The sequence below is a fragment of the Macaca thibetana genome, chromosome 5, assembly GCF_024542745.1.
Source record: "Macaca thibetana thibetana isolate TM-01 chromosome 5, ASM2454274v1, whole genome shotgun sequence".
In the NCBI taxonomy this organism is placed as follows: Eukaryota; Metazoa; Chordata; class Mammalia; order Primates; family Cercopithecidae; genus Macaca; species Macaca thibetana.
The window spans coordinates 87,806,369-87,827,196 of NC_065582.1; the positions used below are offsets into that span (position 1 = coordinate 87,806,369).

Consider the following 20,828-nt stretch of genomic DNA (forward strand, 5'->3'; position numbering starts at 1 on the left):
TTATGAAGCTTCTTTTGGCTGGATATGAAATTCTGGGTTGAAAATTCTTTCTTTAAGAATGCTGAATATTGGCCCTCGCTCTATTCTGGCTTCTAGGGTTTCTGCAGAGAGATCCACTGTTAGTCTGATGGGCTTCCCTTTGTGGGTAACCCAACAAAGGCTCTCTGGCTGCTCATTACATTTTTTCCTTCATTTCAGCGTTGGTGAATCTGATGATTTTGTGTCTTAGGGTTGCCCTTCTCAAGGAATATCTTTGTGGTGTTCTCTGTATTTCCTGAACTTAAATGTTGGCCTGTCTTACTAGATTGAGGAAGTTCTCCTGGATAATATCTTGAAGTGTATTTTCCAACTTGGTTCCATTCTCCCCGTCACTTTCAGGTACACCAACCAAATGTAGGTTTGGTCTTTTCACATTGTCCCATATTTCTTGAAGGCTTTGTTGTTCCTTTTTATTCTTGTTTCTCTAATCTTGTCTTCATGCTTTATTTCATTAAAGTGATCTTCATTCTCTGCTATCTTTTCTTCCAATTGATCGATTTGGTTGTTAATAATTCTGTAGGCTTTATGAAGTTCTTGCGCCCTGTTTTTCAGCTCCGTCAGGTCATTATGTTCTTCTCTAAACTGGTTATTCCAGTTAGCAATTCCTCTAACCTTTTATCAAGGTTCTTAGCTTCCTTGCATTGGGTTAAAACATGCTTCTTTAGCTCAGGAGGAGTTTGTTATTACCCATCCCTCTGAAGCCTACTTCTGTCAATTGGTCAAACTCATTCTCTATCCAGTTTTGTTCCCTTGCTGGTGAGGAGTTGTGATCCTTTGGAGGAGAAGAGCCATTCTGGATTTTGGAACTTGCAGCCTTTTTGCACTGGTTTGTCCTCATCTTCGTGAATTTATCTACCTTTGGTCTTTGATGCTGGTGACCTTCGGATGGGGTTACTGAGTGGACATCCTTTTTCTTCATGTTGATGCTATTCCTTTCTGTTTGTTAGTTTTCCTTCTAACAGTCAGGCCCCTCTGCTGCAGGTCTGCTGGAGTTTGCTGAAGGTCCACTCCAGACCCTGTTGGCCTGGGTATCACTAGCAGAGGCTGCAGAACAGCAGATTGCTGCCTGTTCCTTCCTCTGGAAGCTTCATCCCAGAGGGGCACCTGCCAGATACCAGCCGGAGCTGTCCTGTATGAGGTGTCTGTCGACCCCTGCTGGGAGGTATCTCCCAATGAGGAGGCACAAGGGTCAGGGACCCACTTGAGGAGGCAGTCTGTCCCTTAGCAGAGCTCGAGTGCTGTGCTGGGAGATCTACTCCTTTCTTCAGAACCAGCGGGCGGGAACATTTAAGTCTGCTGAAGCTGCGCCCACAGCCACCCCTTCCCCCAGGTGCTCTGTTCCAGGGAGATGGGAGTTTCATCTATAAGCCCCTGACTGGGGCTGCTGCCTTTCTTTCAGACATGCCCTGCCCAGAGAGGAGGAATCTAGAGAGGCAGTCTGACTACAGTGGCTTTGCCAAGCTGTGGTTTGCTCCGCCCAGTCTGAACTTCCCTGGGCTTTGTTTACACTGTGAGGGGAAAACTGCCTACTCAAGCCTCAGTAGTGGCAGACATCCCTCCCTGCACCAAGCTCAGGTATCCCAGGTCAACTTCAGACTGCTGTGCTGGCAACAAGAATTTCCAGTCAGTGGATCTTATCTTGCTGAGTTCCGTGGGGGTGGGATCTACTGAGCTAGACCACTTGGCTCCCTGGCTTCAGCCCCCTTTCCTGCGGAGTGAACAGTTCCGTCTCGCTGGTCTTCCACCCACCACTGGGGTATGAAAGCAAAACTCCTGCAGCTACCTCGGTGTCTGCCCAAATGGCCGCCCAGTTTTGTGCTTGAAACCCGGGGCCCTTGTCCTGTAGGCACCTGAGGGAATCTCCTGGTTTATGAGTTGTGAAGACCGTGGGAAAAGTGTAGTATCTGGGCCGGAGAGCGCTGTCCTTCACAGCACAGTTCCTCAACGTTTCCCTTGGCTAGAGGAGGGAGTTTCCCGACCCCTTGCACTTCCCAGGTGAGGCAGTGCCCCACCCTGCTTCTGCTCACCTTCCAGGGGCTATACCCGCTGTGTAACCAGTCCCAGTGAAATGAACCGGGTACCTCAGCTGGAAATGCAGAAATCACCAGCCTTTTGGATTGGTCTTGCTGGGAGCTGCAGACAGGAGCTGTTCCTATTCAGCCATCTTGCCCAGGAATCAAAAATTAATTTTAATTAAAAATTTTAATTGACAAATAATTGTGTACATATTCATGATGTACAACATAGTGACGTTTCAATACATACAATGTATGATGGATGATCAGACCAAGGTAATTAGCATATCCATCATCACAAACAGTTATTTCTTTGTTTTGGGAACATTCAGTATCCTCCTTTTAGCTATTTGAAACTACATAAAGTACTAATTCTAGTCATCCTGTAGTGGTATAGAACACTATAACTCATTCCTCCCATCTAGCTGTGATTTTGAGAAGGATTTTTATGTTAGCTCTCAGAGCATATAGCCTCTTACTAGGACAGGGAAGACTGGACAAGTTTGTGACCTAGACATCTCTATGTGAGGGATGTCTTTCCATAAAGACTCAGGGGCTTATGATGGCAGAAAGTCCCATATGTACATCAGAGATGTAGTAGCTGACATCAGTAAGGATCCTGTATGGAGCACAGTCCCAGAGTGAGACCGCTTGGTTTGAATTCCAGCTCTGCTACTTACCAGCTTGGGCAATTTCTTAATCTTTCTCAATTCTCCATCTGGGAAATGATGATAAATGGTAGTACTCACCTACTACTGAAAGGTTACTGAAGGGTTAATTGAACTGTTGCATCCAAAATGCTTAGAAACATTGCTTGACATATTTTAAGACTCAAAACGTTGTTGTTGTTGTTATTGTTGTGCATATGTATAGCGATAGAACTCAAATAATTGAGGAATACATTTGGTGTATTTGTTTCTTAGGGCTGGCCCAAACAAAGTGCTACCAACGAAGTCGCTTAAAACAACAGAAATTTATTGTCTCACAGTTCTGGAGGCTAGAAGGCTGAAATCAGGATGTTGGTGGGGCCTTCTTGCCTTTGAAACCTCTAGAAGTAGATCCTTGCCTCTTCCGGCTTCTGGTAGCTCCAGGCCTTTTTTTGGCTTGTGACAGCAAGATTCCATTTTCTGCCTCCATCTTTACATGTCCTCTCTGGTTCTGCCTATGTCGAAGTGTTTCTTTACTTATAAAGACACTAGTTATATTGGATTAACGCCCACCCCAATCGAGTATGACCTGATTGCATCTGCAAAGATGCTATTTCTAAGTATAGTCACATTTGTGGCTACCAGGGGTTAGGTCGTCAACATATCTTTGGTGGTGGGTGGAGCACAATTTAACCCATAATATCTAGAACAGAGACATTCAAAGTAGAGGAACTGGATGTACCCAGCAGCAAGCAGAGGGCACTAATGGAGTTGGGGGTAAGGTGGAAGATCTAACAAAAGCTGATATTTTGACATTTCACTAGTCAAAAGGCCTAGAGGTTTCTCTGAATAAATGAGACACCCAAACCAAACCGCAGATAAGGGAAAACAAGATTTCTGTCCCCTGGGGTGAGTGTAAGGGGCAGAATTTGGACTTAAATCCTAGAGGAATCGCAGTACTGAACAGGTTCCCAAGATATAAGCAGTAGACTTACACTTAGCACTTACTGTGTTCAGTTTTGGAAATGTCTGTCCTCAAACATGAGATAAATGGCATCTTGACAATTTCAAAGTGTTAATGTACTATTAACAGCCTTCATAAAAACAGCATTGTAGATTCTGGTTGCCTGGCCATTTTCCAACACAGATAGATTTTACTTTATGTAAGATGTTTTTGAGATCTTCTGGGAGTAAGAATGTGTTTATTTTCTGTTTGAGATACTTAACTAAGTTTACTTTGTGTAGCCAATAGGTATTATCTTGAGAGCTTTACTGGTGGATAAATACAAGTTCGTCAGGTTTTTAAAGTGTTTGAAGATGCCATGAATAAAAGGTGCATCATAAGTAGATGTCTATTATTATAATCTGTGTGTCTGTATGATCAGTATTTCTAAAATAATCAGTCTTGATTTCCTAAATACAGAATTATGACTATAAGTAAGAAGCCATAATGGCTGAAATATTAAGGAAATTAATCTCTTTTGTATCTTAGTAAAAAAGTCTTTTGTGAATACCATATTAATGACAACTGTGGAAAGAGAAATATGAAAATTGTACTTAACTTAGAATTTTCTAATCCTTACAGGAATTTGAATCAACAAAGATTAGATCATCCCCTAAGTGGGTTTTTATATAGTTGTTTCATTTCCAGTTTTCCATGCCTTTTTAACACTTGATCTTTGTATGAAAACTACTGCCATATTCAGAGACATGAGTCATGGTACTTAAAATGTTTTTACCATATTTTAGACATCACAGGATACTACAGTAGGAAAAGAGTAATCTCTTGGCATTCACAATTTTTACATTGTAAGATTTGACCTTTCACAGTAGTTCATTACATGTGTTAATTTAGCTCATGCATTATTCTAGCAGATTCCTCAGCATATGAATTTCATTTTGGCTTTTACTTTAAAAATATTGTGTATAAATTTACCTGTACATCTCTCTTCCTACCCCCCACCATGTAGTATGCATGTTTATTTCCTATGAAAAAAAATATCCATGAAAAGAAAGCAAGTTCCATTGAAAGTGAGAAGAAAATGATGAGGTGATGACTTAATAGCCAGAAAGAATGGCTTCAGATAAACTAAAGAATAAAATGTCATATTCTTCAGGGATTTGGATCTGTAATATAAATGAATCTATTATAAATTCTATGCAGAAACTAGGTGGAGTGAATATTAAATGGTTTCAATGAGTTTTCCAGGTCTTGCCAAGATTGCCGAAGTGAGAACCTGACCTCTAGCCAAGGTATTCGAATGACTACTGCAATGATCTTTATGATAAAGAGAAATATATAAGAATTTTTACTTCTCAAAAAATGCACAAACCCCTGTTTGCGATCGTTGCCTGGAATATTTTTCCCAATCCCTTTTCTTTGGATACTAGGCTTAGCCTTCCTCCTACCAGCAAGAGGGAGTGAACACATAACCCAGAACTGGCCCGTCAGTATGCACCATTCCCTGGATGCAGAGATTGACTCATGAGTGTGCAGGGGACCTTCAGAGGGTCAGTCACATTTATTTCATGGCTTAGTTTTGCTGGAATTGGTGGATCTACCTTTTAGGTTATGGAGCTGGCTGGATGTAGCTATAAGCCCCTGACTGGAGTAGGTGCAAGTGCAGTCGGTGAAAATAAGATCAAAGTGCAGAAAGAAGTTGATAAAGAGTGAAAATTAGAGGCAGGCTTCGTTTAAGCTCAGATCCATTTGTGCCTGAAGGCAGTGTTTATATTTTACTGCATTTTATGAGGGAAAGATACGGTTAGTAATGTTCTTGAATGGCAGGATTTGCAAAGAGCTTAAGAGAAGATCCTGCGAGTGACTTAAGTTTCTATAGTATCTTATACCCTCCTGCCTATGTGCTAATGAGCATTTAGACTTTTTCATTAGTTTTGAGGCTTTGATGAATTGAATCTGTGTTTGAAGATACTTCGAAACCCTGTGCTTCATTTGAAGTACACTGTATTTACAGACAGTGAAAAGAGTATTTTACATCTGTAGATGTAAAGTATAAGCGAGATGTAATGTGCATCAATTAATAATTCAGTAACCTGTGAATGTTTAGCCACTTTAATAATGAATATCAATGTGAAAGGGCTCTGTAAATGATGGGAATTTAAAAGCATGGTAATAAAATGTGCTCCTTAACCCCAATACAGTTACTTTTTTTCCTTTTTTTTTTTTTTTTTTTTTTTTTTTTTTTTGAGACAGAGTCTTATTCTGTAGCCCCAGCTGGAGTGCAGTAGCAGGATCTTGGCTCACTGCAACCTCCTCCTCCTGGGCTCAATCTATTCTCCTTCCTCAGCCTTCCAAGTAGCTGGGATTGCAGGCATGCACCACGATGCCTGGCTAATTTTTGTATTGTTTTAGTAGAGACAGAGTTTCACTATATTGGCCAGGCTGGGCTCCAACTCCTGACCTCAACTGATCTCCCCGCCTTGGCCTCCCAAAGTACTAGGATTATAGGCATGAACCACCACACCCAGCCCAACATAGTTATTTCTGTGTAATTTATTAATATGTAATTTCTATTTTAAATATTTCTGCAGGTTTTTTTTTTTTTCTAATTTGATCATATTGTGTGAAAAGTGGTAAATAAAAAAGCAGTGTCATCTTGCTGGCACTTTACATCTACAGATGTAAACTTGGGACCATCAGCTACCCATTACCTAGCATTCAGTTAAAGAGGGCAAGATAGAAAATAAGATATACAAAACTCTTTAAAAGACTAGCCTGATGCTAGTGATATTTTAACACTGAAATATTATTGTAACCATTTATTAAGGGGACAGTTGTAATCAAGTGGTGCTAAGGAGAGCTGTGGTATAGTAGGAATAGGAAACTTACCTTCTGTGGAAGTATTAACCTGTACCAATTATTCTAGCTGTCTTCTGTCAAAGTACTATCCTGTACCAGTTACTACAACTTTATCAAATTTTTTATCTTTACAACCACTTTGTATGGGATATGGTATTGTCCTTATTCTTTTTTATTATTATTATTATACTTTAAGTTCTAGGGTACATGTGCACAATGTGCAGGTTTGTTACATATGTATACATGTGCCATTTTGGTGTGCTGCGCCCATTAACTCGTCATTTACATTAGGTATATCTCCTAATGAGGCTTAGATAGGTATAATTACTTGCCAGAAGCAAGGTAGAGTCTTCATGTTGCCCAGATTTCTTCCATGGCTCCTGTTTGGATGAAACTCAGGCTTCCTAGCCTGGATGACAAGACCCTGATTATCTATCCCTTGTTAATCTTTTGTTTTGTTTATATATTTTGTAGAGATCCGATTTCACCATGTTGCCCTGGTCTCAAATTCATAGGCTCAAGTGATCTGCCCACCTCCACTTCCCAAAGTGCTAGGATTATAGGCGTGAGCCACCACGCCTGGCCTGTCCCTTGTTAATCTTTACAGCGTCATTTCTTTTCATTCCACACCTAGACTTCAAGTTTATAGATCTTTCACTTCCTATAATATGACATATGTTGTTTCTACTGTGAGCAACATTCCCTTTCATGTCCCGCTGTTCTGTGACTAACTCCCCTTCATTCTTCAAGTTTCCAGTTAAGTACCTCATCCTCCAGGAGACTTCATCAAGTCCACCATTGATGAGCATGATGAATGAGTCCACCATGAACAATGCCTATTCATTGTTCCTTCATTCAGCAAATACTGATTGAGGATCCCCTATGTGCCAGGCACTATCCTAGGCACTAGGAATACAACAATAGACAAAGAAGAAGAAAAATTTCTGCCCTTATAGCTTGTATTCTAGTATTATTAATTATTTATTTCAGTATCACTCATTAGATGTTTACTTCCGTTAATGTTCTTGGGGTCTAACACAATGGGATATTATAAGAATATAGTAAGCATTTAATATTTATTGAATCAAGGGAGAGATGAATGGCTTCACTTATTATTTAATTTATAATTGTCTTGAAGAAGTCAAAGAAAGTTCTCTTTGGCCCTTTTATCTTTTCACACTGCCACCATCATAATACCAGACCTCATTGTGTTGTGACTATAGTAATGCAGCAAACCTCAAATTAAAACCAACTTTTTTTTTTTTTTTCAGTTTTTCTTCACCATTGAGTTCTGCAGAGAATTGCCAGATTTATCTCCCAAAACATTACTGGAATTGCTCTCCTTGAAATACCTTATGTTAGAATTTGGGACCCTTATAATATAATGTCACCATCCTTCGCTGATTTATCTCTAGATGTTTCACATATGCTCTCTGTTCAGTCCAGTGTTTTGTTTTTTGCAATCCACTTACTTTGATTCATTTGCACCTTTCTGCCTAGAGGTCTTTCAGTTTATGACAAATTTCATCAATGCTGCAAGTCACTTCTTTTTGATTAAGTCTTCTTTGATAATATCAGCCAACCTTTATTTCCTTAATTTCTGATTTCCTGTAAGAATTACTATCTCTACCTGTAGTATTCCAAAGCCTTTTGTAAGCAGCAGAGTCTACCCTGTATCACATCTGTAACATAAGTACATGTGCACATATGCACACATGTACCTGTGTACACATATACACATAAAAAGAACTCTTACATGGAAATCCAAGGTATAAAAATAGATAAAAATATAGCTTCCTGTACTAATGACCCTGACACTCCTCAAGAACCCTTCCGCTCCACAGAACATCCTTGAAGCCAGTGTTGTGACCTCAGTCGCACTGGTCTTTGCTTCCTCTCACTATTCCAAAGAAAAAGTCAGAAGAGGTCAGGATGACTTAGCATTGCTGAGAGAAAAATTACTTTCTCATGAAACAGAAGGAAAGAGTCATATTTGCCATACCTGCTGCAGCAACCATTTCAAGCCTTGTGTTTTTATTTCCTATGACTTCCCAGGAACATGTGCAGGGGACAGGGAGTAACGTCAGATTTCATCCCTTTATCAAGTTCTGAGACACTTGAAATGCTAGAGAGCCTCTAAACTAGATTCTTCTGAAACTGTTTTAGCAGTTCACATTTCACGTATGTATGGACCACAGAGAAGAGTCCATGATCAAATGTCAGTGTCTCCTTATTGATAAAAGACCAGATCAGGAGCAGTTAACCCGCTGGAGGCCCCATCTGTTTTCTGTTCATATGTGTAAGTCTGTATATCCCAAGCATACTCTATGTTCCTTGAGAAAATCAGTTATATTTGTATGCTGTAACTGTAAAGTTACTCGTTATTTTTAAATTATTTCAGATAGGCTTATGTCTCCAACAAGTTTGAAAAACTAATGACTATTTTTTTTTTTTAATTCTCTGTTACACCTGTGGCATAGCAGGTACTTAATAACCACCTGTTAATTAAAATGAAATAAAATATCATAGTTTGTGTACTTAGCTATTATTTAGAGTTTTAGAATATTTTTCTGTTCTGACAATGTTAACTTTATATAAAATATCATAACTTTGTAGGGAAATCAAGTGTTATTTGTAAAATATATTTCAGATTTGTGACATCACTAATAACTAAGAGATTTAATATTTTTTAAAGACACCTTTGTGTCTTTAAATAAAAAGGCAATGCAGCTAGAAATTACGTGGTTTTATAAGGCAAACTTTTCTCAGTAAGAAGTTTAATAACTTATCAAATACATATTATGAACATGTTTTTCAATTTTCTGTATTTTGTCAAAGGAAGGTAGAAGAGTTGATTGATAATCCTGATTGATCTTTTTAGCAATTCTAATATATAAACAACACTCATCATTTTTAATTGAAAAAAATTTAAATTTGAAATTAGGATTGCTAATGAATCACAATTTATTATGAGCTAGCAGCTGTTTTATGTTTTCCAAACACCTGTATTAATTTTCTGTGATCACTCAGTTTATATGCCATATATACCATGTTAGGCAAACATGATTTTTGCATAGTTTCCTTAGATATTTGTGGTATACTGAAGAAACAAGAAACTTAAGACATGATTCATGTTTAAAATAGAGACAAGCAAATATGTAAATTTTCAAAATATTCAAAGACTTTATGGATATTATGATTTAAGTCAGTTTAAGATACTGTGACACCTAATTGTTTCATAGAGATAAACAAAACTGATGATTCATCTCACTGTGGCATATAAAAAACTTTTACATAGTGTCTTCAATTCAACATTAGTCCTGACATGCAAATTTAAGATAATCTAATCTAAGTTCTCAAATTTTTAGATTTATGCTTCCTTTGGACAAAGAAAACAATCTCATTCCTTTTCTTAATGTAATTTGGAATTTCAAAATGAAAACATCATTATTAAAAGTAAATGTAAAGTATTTATAATTTAACAATTAGTTTTAGAAAAATTATATATGCTTCTACCTCTGTTGAGTAATGTGATGGATGGAAACAGGCAATAAAATGATTTGCCCGTATCAGACATCAGTGTGAGACCTAAGGCCTAAACCCATAGAAATTTCCAGTACAGAAAGGGAAATCCACTGATGTCAGGAAGCTGATGCTTTTCAGTACCATTGTTTATATCTACATCTTCTCAAGTGTGCCCTTCTTGAGGCCATATTTTTATTTTTGTTATTATCCCAGTATAATCCAGCACAAGTGAAACATCAACCAGTCTTCAGTGTTTATTCATCTTTTAATACAGAATACTTAGTAAATATTTCATGTTTCAGTGTTTTATTCATTGTTTGGATATTTAACTGAATAAATATTTCTGGAATATCTACCTAGTGAAACATATGTAAGGATATGAAAGATAGATTTTTAAAATCTAGTCAGAATTAATAAATGGGCTCCATGCCTTTGTCAGAATTATTTTTCAGATAACACTTTTTCTTAACACATTTTCTTAAATTTTAAATGAACCTGTTCAAGTATGTCTGAATAATATTTTAATAATTTGTCAATTCACAATTACATATTTAATTTCCAAATATGCTACACATAACAAGTAAGCTTACATATTTTTCCTGAGGGAAGTGATAGTGAATAATCAGTCTAATCCTTCCTTTGCTTAAGGCGTTTAAATATTGCCATTTAAGAATAGCACTTATTAGCTTTGTTCACTTACTGGAAATTGGATAGAGCTGAATACTTAAAAGTCAGTTTTAGTCAAAACCCTTCTGCTGATATTCCCACTGCCTATAATTGCCAAATTAATAATGAATATGTGGACTTTGGAATAAAATGTCATTCCTTGCTTGCCTTAAGATTTTAAAATATTAAAAACAAAATAATCCTTTAAATTGTCAAAACGTGAGGACTATCATGACCAGGAAGAGGGGTGATTTTCTTCTCCCTACGTAGAAAATTTTTCTTAACAGAGTTTTCCATAAATTTAAGAAAGTTTTGTTTTGTTTTGTTTTTCAAAAAATCCATTTGGTGAAATGTCTTACATTACTTCTGTTTACTATGTCACTTCCAGCTTTTGAAACATTACTACCATTACATAGCTGTGGAACACAATGGTCTTGTAAATGAGCTTTGCTACAAAAGAAAATGAGACTCACTGGAAACTCGTCATGGTGCTGCCACTCTGAAAGATTGGTAGTATCACCACAGCCATTTAGAGATATTTCCACTCTTACAAAATGGAAATTGTGGAGTATGAGACCTAGTCTATTTGATTTCAGCCTTAATAGCTTTCAATATATGATAACATACATTTGGATAAAAAGTGGAAAAATATAGAACAACTTTCTGTGTATTTTACTCATGGCCACATTGATTACAGATGCTTAATTCATCTATCTAAATCTTGCAGAACATTCAAAATGTTTCTTAGGTAGACTATGTCTGAAATAACTGCCCTGTCTGCTGTTTCACATTTTGTTAGTACATACCATGTGCCAAGCTCTTTTCTTCCTTACATTGCTTCAGTATTTAAAAAAAAAAAAAAAAATCTGTAAGTTCTGAGTCTCCTTATAGATGAGGCAGTTGAGGCCTTTTACAAATACCTCTCTTGTTCCACTTATATAAGTCATAATTTACTGAGCACGATGGTAAAATCCTTTAAAAATGTAGTAAACAGAACAGTGTGCATATGCAAAGGAGGAGATTGGGAAAAGCAAATTAGAGAGTCTATGCATTCTGTAGACAGTGAAAACTGGTTCAAGCAGAATGAATAAGAAAGTAATTAAAAAGGAAGCCACCGCTTATTGACTAAGGACAAACAGGAGAAATAAACATAAAAACCAGAAACTAACAGAGAGCAATTATGATGATAATGTTCCAAAAAAAATCTGAGTGAAGAAGAAGAGTAATACCAAACCCTTATGATAGTGTCAGGTGTGTAGTATGTACTGATACTAAAGTAAATGATGTTCAATTATAACTTAATTTATAATTCTGGTTTCGTGATAGTCCTTTAAGGGAGGTGCTATTTTGATGTTCATCTTTACACATGAAGAAACAGATAAAGAGAAATTAGCTAATTCTCCAGGGTCACTCAGCTGATTGGGTAGTGGAAATTGGCTTTGGAACCAAGCAGTGTGGCATTATAGTCTTAGTTCCTAACAACTGCACTATACTGCCTCTCCAAAGGGTGAAATAACATATCCAGGAAAAAGCAAAATGCCAGAAATGAAAGAACACTGAGACACGGTGTTAAGAAACACTAAGATTTTTTAAAAGCCCTAGAACATAGGCTTGGAAGGCCCAAAATGGAAACACTAAGGCATAGCCAAACACCCCAGATCTGGACAGTAATGACAGTCCATCTTTCAGGGTCCTAGAGGGAGTTAATCTGAAACCTGAGATGAGTATTTTTAAAAGTGAAACTTGAGATGAGTATTTCTAAAGTGAAAATTAGTAATTTATTAATAATAACTTATTAATATTTATATGTAGTTTATATGTACTAATCAAATTTGTATACATTCGACTGAAATTATATCAACTTATAATGTTCATCCAATACTCTTGATGGGCTGGTGATGATAATCAAGGACCTTGTAAACTACATAATGTAAGTAAATTCACATATCAAATAGCTACTAGTTTCCAGGACTGACCAAACTTGGACACAAGAACAGAGAGATGAACAAGTTTAATTAAATACTGTCATAAATGTTATATCTACTTACTTATTGTAATTATATATTGGCACCACAACCATGACTATAATTTATGTAATGCTATGATGCTATTATGAACCCTTAATAATTAGGCATCTTTATTATAATATTGGTTGGTACTAAAATGGAAAAATAGTGATATCAGATGGAAAAATGCATTCCTTATTCAATAAATTAAATCTTTTAAAGTATTCAATCAGTGGAAGAAAAACTGCAAACAAAAAATCTCAGTGGTGAGAACACTCATCTTTAGAATAAAAAGATAAACATAGGTTTCATTAATTTACTTTTGATTGATTGGAATAGTACACTGTGGTCATATGATGGTATTGTATATACTTGGGCCTTTGATAAAATAGTTTTTAACATGTAGACTCTTCTGTTTTGTTTCCATCTGATTACAGTTATGAACTGAGATTTAGGGGATAAATGAAGTGTTTAGTACTGGACTATTGTAATTGTTAATGACTATTATAATCCACAATATATTTTATTCTTTTTTTTAATTTCCCTGCACTGTTTCTCGTTAACATTGGCTAACAGTTTATCTTCATAAAACAGCATCATAAATATAAAGAAATGTTTAAAATACCACTATTAATCTGCACTGGTGCTATTATTATTTCGTATTTGATTTTATAGCTTTATTGTTTCTTTTAAAATCCTTGCAATTTCATATATATATATATATAAATTTTTTTATTACCAAAAACGTGCTGGTAGAAATTTCTGTATTTAGCAAATTTTGATTTGATTTAGAGGCTTTTTCATTATTCTTCTATATCATCAAACCAGAGTGACCTGGTTAATAATTCACAGTTTGTTTTTTATAAAATACCTAAAACATATTTATCCTTTGAAAAAGTAATATTCCCTATGAGAAAATATTATTTTGAAATATACCTCTTTAGTAAATTAGAATGCTGTTATTTTTTCTTTTTTAGTTTATGATAGATACAGATTTCTAGATATAAGCAAATGCTGTAATAAACTGCAGTGTCACCTTTATCTGAGGAATTGTCTGATTTTAGAAGTCTGTGCATTCTGTTAATGAACTACACATACCTGACTAGCTGGTTTGTACTTGAACTTATCATCCACTTATGGTTCCATATGCCTGGATTATCAACAGGAGGAAACAGATATATACTTGTAGTACCCACTGTGGTTAACCTCTAACAAAACCTCTAAACAAAATCTTTCTCTGCAAAATTGTAGATTTTGGAAAAGAAGAAAGTTTTGGTCAATAAAGTATTCAAAAACCAAATCAATAAATTCAATAAATTAATCTCCTCATGCTGAGAATTAGACATAAATTTAGTTCTTTAACATTAGGGATTTTATTGTCTTGGGAAACTGTGGCTGTTATGGAAAAAACACTGAGTTGAAGTAAATGAAGCTGAAAGTAGTGAGGAACTCCAATGGTGAAAATTGCTAAACGATTCAGTAACGTCTTTTCTAAAGGAAAAATTGTGATCTGTTAGTTTAGTATGAACTGGAAAAACTTGTATAAGAAGATTTTCTACTTCATGCAAGTCTTCCAAGATGATAAAAGCCAGTATTTTGGAGAAATTGAAAGGTCTTTTTAAAAAAATAAATAATGAGTCAAGAATTAAGAGCACTTGACTTCTAAATCATAGTATTGACACAGTCTTGCCAAACAGTTTTGAAATGCTGATACACTAAAAATGTAGTTTTCATTTGCAATTTGTAAATGTATTGTTTCACAACTTGTAACAACATACTCCTGTGTCCCCAGACAACCTAATTTGTATAAACTTTCTTTAACCTAAAATTATATGATATTACAAAATTTTTTCTCAGTATTAAGAAGTTGACCCAATGATGTTCTTTAACAGATTTCCCTTTCATATAGGCAAGTAAATAGGACCACATGTATAAGTCTTTGCACTAAGTGAAAGATATTGTTAAGTAATTTTATATGAAAATGTATATTTTATATTACATTAGATTTGTTTCTTCTATTCAGGGTGACAGTTGTATCTGAGTTCTTTTCAAGCTATTATTTGTATAGTCCTTATAGTGGAACCTTATCCTGAAGTGTTGAGTATTATCTACTTTGGTTTACATTTTCTAATGCACTAATTTAATTGCCAATATGAACTTAGAAACAATAGAATTCTTTGAAAAAATAATCAAATTATAATATAGATATATTTATTTGTAGATTTGCTAAATTTATTTAGACTTGCATACCTAACACTTATATAAAACAAGATTGGTTCTTGTTTTGAACACCTGTGCCTTCTCATTAAAGAGTTACCTGCGTCTCTCTGGACAAGATGATGCAAGGCAAATTCTTGGTTCTGGTCATGTTTATCTTTCTGACTTGTCCCCTCTCCTTTGCCAAGATTCTATTCTCAAAGGCCTCTTTGTCCTCCATATGCTGGCTATTATCTTCTCTACTTAGAAGCACATTGGTTTTAGGGACTCTTAGACTTGCCCCGTGACTGATTCATTGTCCAATTTGTGTATTGCAAGAGCTTACTCGGCTAACTACAAAGAGTCCCTTGTCACTGCCCTTGCTTCTTATTGTTTTTTTCTCCTCAGCGCTACTTTGCTGTAATCTATAGTGAGTAAAGTCCTGAACTTCTGTTTAATGACTCCTGGACTACCACATCGCCCATTAGTTTCTGAATTCCTCCTTTGTGGTGGGTGGTTTTATACACACATGCACATACACTTTAATATTTATGTTTATGTTTGTATGTACTTGAACCCCCATGCCTGTGATTTCAAAGCTTTATAGCTTTCCTACAGTGATACTGGGGTTGGGGGAAGCTCTTCCTTTCCCTAAGAAATAAAGACAAATACTTTCTGCATGTTATTTTTCTGTTCCTATTTCAAACCTCAAAATGCTTCAACTTAGATCAAAAGTCTTTGTCACCACTCCTTTGTGAAAATTATTTCCGATAAAGTTTTATTTAAAATGGGGTAAAGTCATGGAGGGAAGGAAGCAATATTAAAAGGCCTTTTAATATTAATATTAGTTAAGACCTTAACTAGTAGTTGATTATTTAGGCAGAAGACATGTGTTTTCTGATAGAAAGAGATAAGTAATAGTGTATAAACATCACAGGATATTGGCCACTCTTGTATATTTTGAGTTTGCAAGAAGAGTTTGTTTAGAGGAGCCATATTCAGAACTACTGAGTCACCCCGCTTAGGGAAATTACCAAGATAGATTATATTAGATTAATTGCACCAAATAGATTAAACTGCTCAGTGTATCTGATAGTTCTTACTTTTCCAGTACAAAACAAATGGCAGGTTGTTTCTCACAGGGAAAATAACCATCAATATTTGTGTCATATCAGGTTGCTAACAGATATGAATAGTAATGCTCCCGAAAAATAAACTTATGTTTTATTTCAATATCTTTAATGTGTTCATTTTGTTAAATGCTATAACTCTCTACATTTCTGACATAAGTATATACAGTTCTGTTAGTAATTGGCTGAAGACATAATAAAATTTTTGGAAGATGCAGCCAGATGGATGGATATTTTCTTAGAGCGCTAGGAGTGTTTTAAATACTTGTATTGTGCATGTATGTTTTTGATGCTTTTTAAACATCGTAAGCATTTGGGTACCCTACCTACCAGTGTTCTAATTAGGAATGGGAAGCAAATAATGGGAAGCCAGGAGGATGTGGGAAGCATTTAAGTGTGAGCTTGCCTTAAGGGCAAAACATTTGTCAGAGCCTGATTGTTTAAGAAGTGCTGTCAAGGCCAAGTAAAGTAGATAAAAAAAAGGACCTAGCCTGCTGAAGATTTGGGGACCCTGAGCAACCAAGCAGACAGCTTGTATCATCAAGTGGCATTGGCATATTGTGCTGCTCTTTGGACACCAGTATCTTGGGTAACCAAGAAGATGGAGGAAGGGACCAATAGTGAGTGAATATTATAGCCAGGCAAGCCTTTACTCTGTGTGATGTCATGGGCCCATCCTTTTGGGCACCTCCTGGATACTTCAGTATGGTGACCACTTTCTTCCTGAAATTTGATATCAAAACGGTGAATGAGATAATAGGAATTAAGGATAAATCCCTTATCTTACAGCTGAAATATCCAAGGCCTGAACAATAAATACAATGAAATGCCCAAAGACATGTGGTATTATCACCCTTCTTAGGTTCATCCCTCTTTCCTAGATGCCATCAATCACTTATGATTCTTTCATATAATAGTGAAGTCCTAATCTCACAGCGACCTAGAATGAGCAATGAAAGAGGTTGCCTTTCCAATGTTCATCTCCTCCACACATAGCCCCTGTGAGGAGGACCATACTAGTGTGCAGAATGAAGGCTGTGTGTGCTATGAGAGGCTCAAAAGCATAGGTGTATTTAGTCATACTGAATAGATAAGGATAGATCCAGGAGCTTGTTAGTGAATCTGCATCTCTGGAGATTCTGATTCAGGGCCCAGAAATCTGTAATTTCGAAACCTCTCCCAGTGGTTCTGATGTAAAATTAGGTGGGAAAATAACCGTAAGATGTGTGGAGGTTCCACATTCTACCCCAGACTTGCTGCACACTGTGTTGAAACCTGTGACTTACAGGCTTAAAATCAGCACAATCTCAGATAAGTTGAAGGCCTTTGGTTTCCATCAAAGCAAACTCCACAAACTTGTCAATTTCTGTCAATCCCAAGGGCATCTCAAAATCTTTGCCCTCTTAGTTAAGGATTTTCAAATTAAGCATGGCGTAGGCCCAGCAGAAGAATGCTAACACGGCAGGTGTTTCTTGTGTGCCTCCTGGGCACACAAGTGTCTAGGCACTGGGGATATGGCGGACAAGACTGACAAGTTATCGAGCTTAGCAGTGGTTGTATTTCAGTGGGAAAAATCAGAGAAGAAACAAGCATGCAGATAAATCAACTAGATAATGCTGATTGTGGCATAATTACTGTGAAGAAAGTAAAGGATGATAGTGGAGAGAGTTTGCACCTTTGTATAGGATGGTCAAGAAAGACCTTACTGAGCATGTGATGTGTATCTGAGACCTTATGGATGAAAGGAAGGCAGCCTATGAAAATTTGAGGAAGAAAATACCTCCATTTTTTCATTATGTTTTATTTTGAGTTACTGTTTTATTGGGCTTTGAATTTTTCTGTGATTATGTATGCACGTCATTTTCCTTTACTGAACATTATGATAGGTGGTCTTTCTATAAAAGACCTATGACAATTCTAAGGTAAAGTCAGTGACAGTGTGATGATCAGATGTGTAACTAGATTTCAGGGTATTTTGTTTTCCATGCAGAGTTTACAGCAATTACTCTTTTCTATTTTATATCATCAAGCCAAAATCCAATTATTGCAGTGATCTTGTAAATCATTGAGATTATCTCTTATCACAAAGTTATTATAGACCAGGAAGAAGAGATTAATTTTGTTTTTAGAAAACTAAATTCATGATAATGTGCTTCTATACTTCAGCAAAAGAAAAAAAATACCCTCATAATGCTTGCATTGTCTAGAGACATTTTTTTTTTCATTCTAGCTGCCAGATTATGCTTCAATTGTATGTTAGTTGCTATAACTGCTTAATGCCTACCCCGCAGTTTACAACCTAAATTAATGTCTTGGTATTTATGTCATTTACATAATACAGAGGTAAAAAGCAATTATCCTTGAATCTTCTGACATGGCCAGGAATTAAAATGGAAGGATAAAAAGGATATAAGAAGCTAGAAGGGGGAGAGAAAGGAAGAAGATGCTTTAGAATGTCTCCAAAATGCCTTCCACTCCTTATTCCCCCCATCTCCAAGCACCAGAATTCTATTCTGTCTGGGACCTTGACATTTTAAATACAGCCATTTTGAAATGCCACTTTGATACAGCATTTGTTAAATTCTTATTAGACTCCAGAAACTCTTCTAAGCCTGTTATGATATTAACACGTTTAATTCTTACAATAGCCCAATAAGGTCAGGTACCAGTATCACCCCCATTTTATAGATAAATACATTTAAAGCTCAGAGAAATTGAGTAAATTGTCCAAGTTCACTCAGATAGTAAGTAATACAGCAAGGGTTGGAGCCTGGGTAGTGTGGATCCAGAGACCAAGCCTTTAAATGATACCCCACACTGCCTCTAATACCTTTGATTAACCATTTTGTCTTGGGGATGTTTTAATACCAGCCTAAAATATGACTGTTAAACTTGCCATAGAAATTCCTACTAATATCTGAAGACTGTGTCTTTGCTCCTCACTTGGCTTCCTGTTTTCCCTGAGCTTTACTTAGAAGTGTTTAACCCTCACCTCTCTGTTGGGCAACAAGGAGAGGGAGAGAGCCAGTAGCAAGACATGGGCTTTACAAAGTGTCAGCGTCACACCTATTGACATGTGAAGGGCTGCATAAAATTAGTTGCAAGGAAATGTCTTGCTTCATATTTTGTTCCCTTGAAGTTCCTTCCTTCAACTTCCAAACCTAATGGAGAGCACATGAAGGCATGGTTTCCAGCCATATGTTTTCTGTTTTGTAATTTTTGGTTTGAAACATGTCATATGTATGACAGATAAAAAGGTTCCTACAATTTGAGAGAAAGTGGTGCTTGTGATAAGTAATCCATACCAACTATAATTTTAATAGATACATAGGTAGAAGAGTAATTATATTATTACTTGTTAGCTAATAAGCTTTATCTTTGCCATGTAAAAATTCGGTAACAAAAATGTGCTAATTAAGATTTTAAGATGGATATTTTTAAAATTATTATGCTCATATCATATTATATATACATACATATATAAAAATACATAAAAGTTTTAAGAAGTGTTTTACTATTTATGTTAGTTTTCACAGCTCCAAATATAGCTGTGAAAGTCCCCAGAGCAGGTACTGGCTTCTATGTCTGGCAGTGCTTGGACCATCTCATCCAGTGTTCTTTATTTCCCCTTGGGTTAGATATCACATATGATTACAAGAAAGCACATGATATGTCTCTCACAAACCAACTTCTTAATGCCTCAGAATATGGATTTATTTGCTCAGCTCTAAGAATAAAAAAAATTATTTATAAACTGTCTTTTAAAACATATTTTTTCAAAAATGGGAGAATATGTTTCTGATGTTTCTACTGTGTATCTCATGCTTAAGAGAGGGAAGAAGCTATATGATTGGAGTCTACCAAAGGGGTGCATTAGTAGTTAAAGCTCCTTGTTATTTACATCAATTTTGTTGGTATTTAAGATTACCAAGTGCAGACATTCTAAAATGGAATCCACCTGTACCTGCTTCATGCTTATAGTGCTGTGGTTCTTAGTAGCTAATTCTTGATAGTAAAGACAGGAATTTATAGCATGTAACATTTTTATTTTATTGTTTTATAATTATTTCATCATTGAACCCACTTGACTCTTTTTTCCTATGATCTGTTTTGTCAAGTAAGGAAATAAAATTTAAAACATTTTAATAACTTGCTTGTAATTGCAGGATATAATGTGTTAAGATCTACTTTTGGCCTCCTGATTTCTTATTCACGAATGCATTCATTCTATGTACCTCTTAGTGTTGCAAAAGCAGCCACATCATGTTCACCATTCAAGCACAAAATTTTAAAAATATTACACAATATATATACACATACACACATATATATTAATATAAATATATAAAAATATCAAAGATACCATAATATGGTGGCTGACAGAAAAAGCTTTGGATCAGGTGAATCTGAATTTAAGCCCTGGGTCATTTATTTTTAGCAGTGACCCTACCAAGCCACATAACTTCTCTAAGCTATATTATTTCCTTATCTGTGTAATAGAGATAAAAATATTATTTTTAAAGTTCTGAAAGTAGAAATGAAATAAGTACTAAATAAGTGAGTTTTCAAAAGAGACAAAATAGCTCTTCCAAGAAACTTGGTTTAAAAGAGAAAGTGAGAATGTTAAGAAATACCAATTCCCAGTAATTTTTTGTACACAAAAAATGTTTCACAGCTTTTAATACTTGTAGTTTTTTTTCACTTTAACATTTTTTTAAAATGCTCCTTTATAATTTAAGTTTGGGTTTTTTTTTTTTCCTTTCTTAGTGGTACGTAAACTAATG

The 20,828-nt window shown here is 35.8% G+C and overlaps 1 protein-coding gene across 6 annotated transcripts in view; it reads left to right on the plus strand.

Moving 5' to 3' along the window:
* PPP3CA (protein phosphatase 3 catalytic subunit alpha) overlaps positions 1-20,828 on the plus strand; it is a 330,028-nt gene that overhangs the window by 221,733 nt on the left and 87,467 nt on the right. The gene's annotated exons all lie outside the window — the stretch shown is intronic.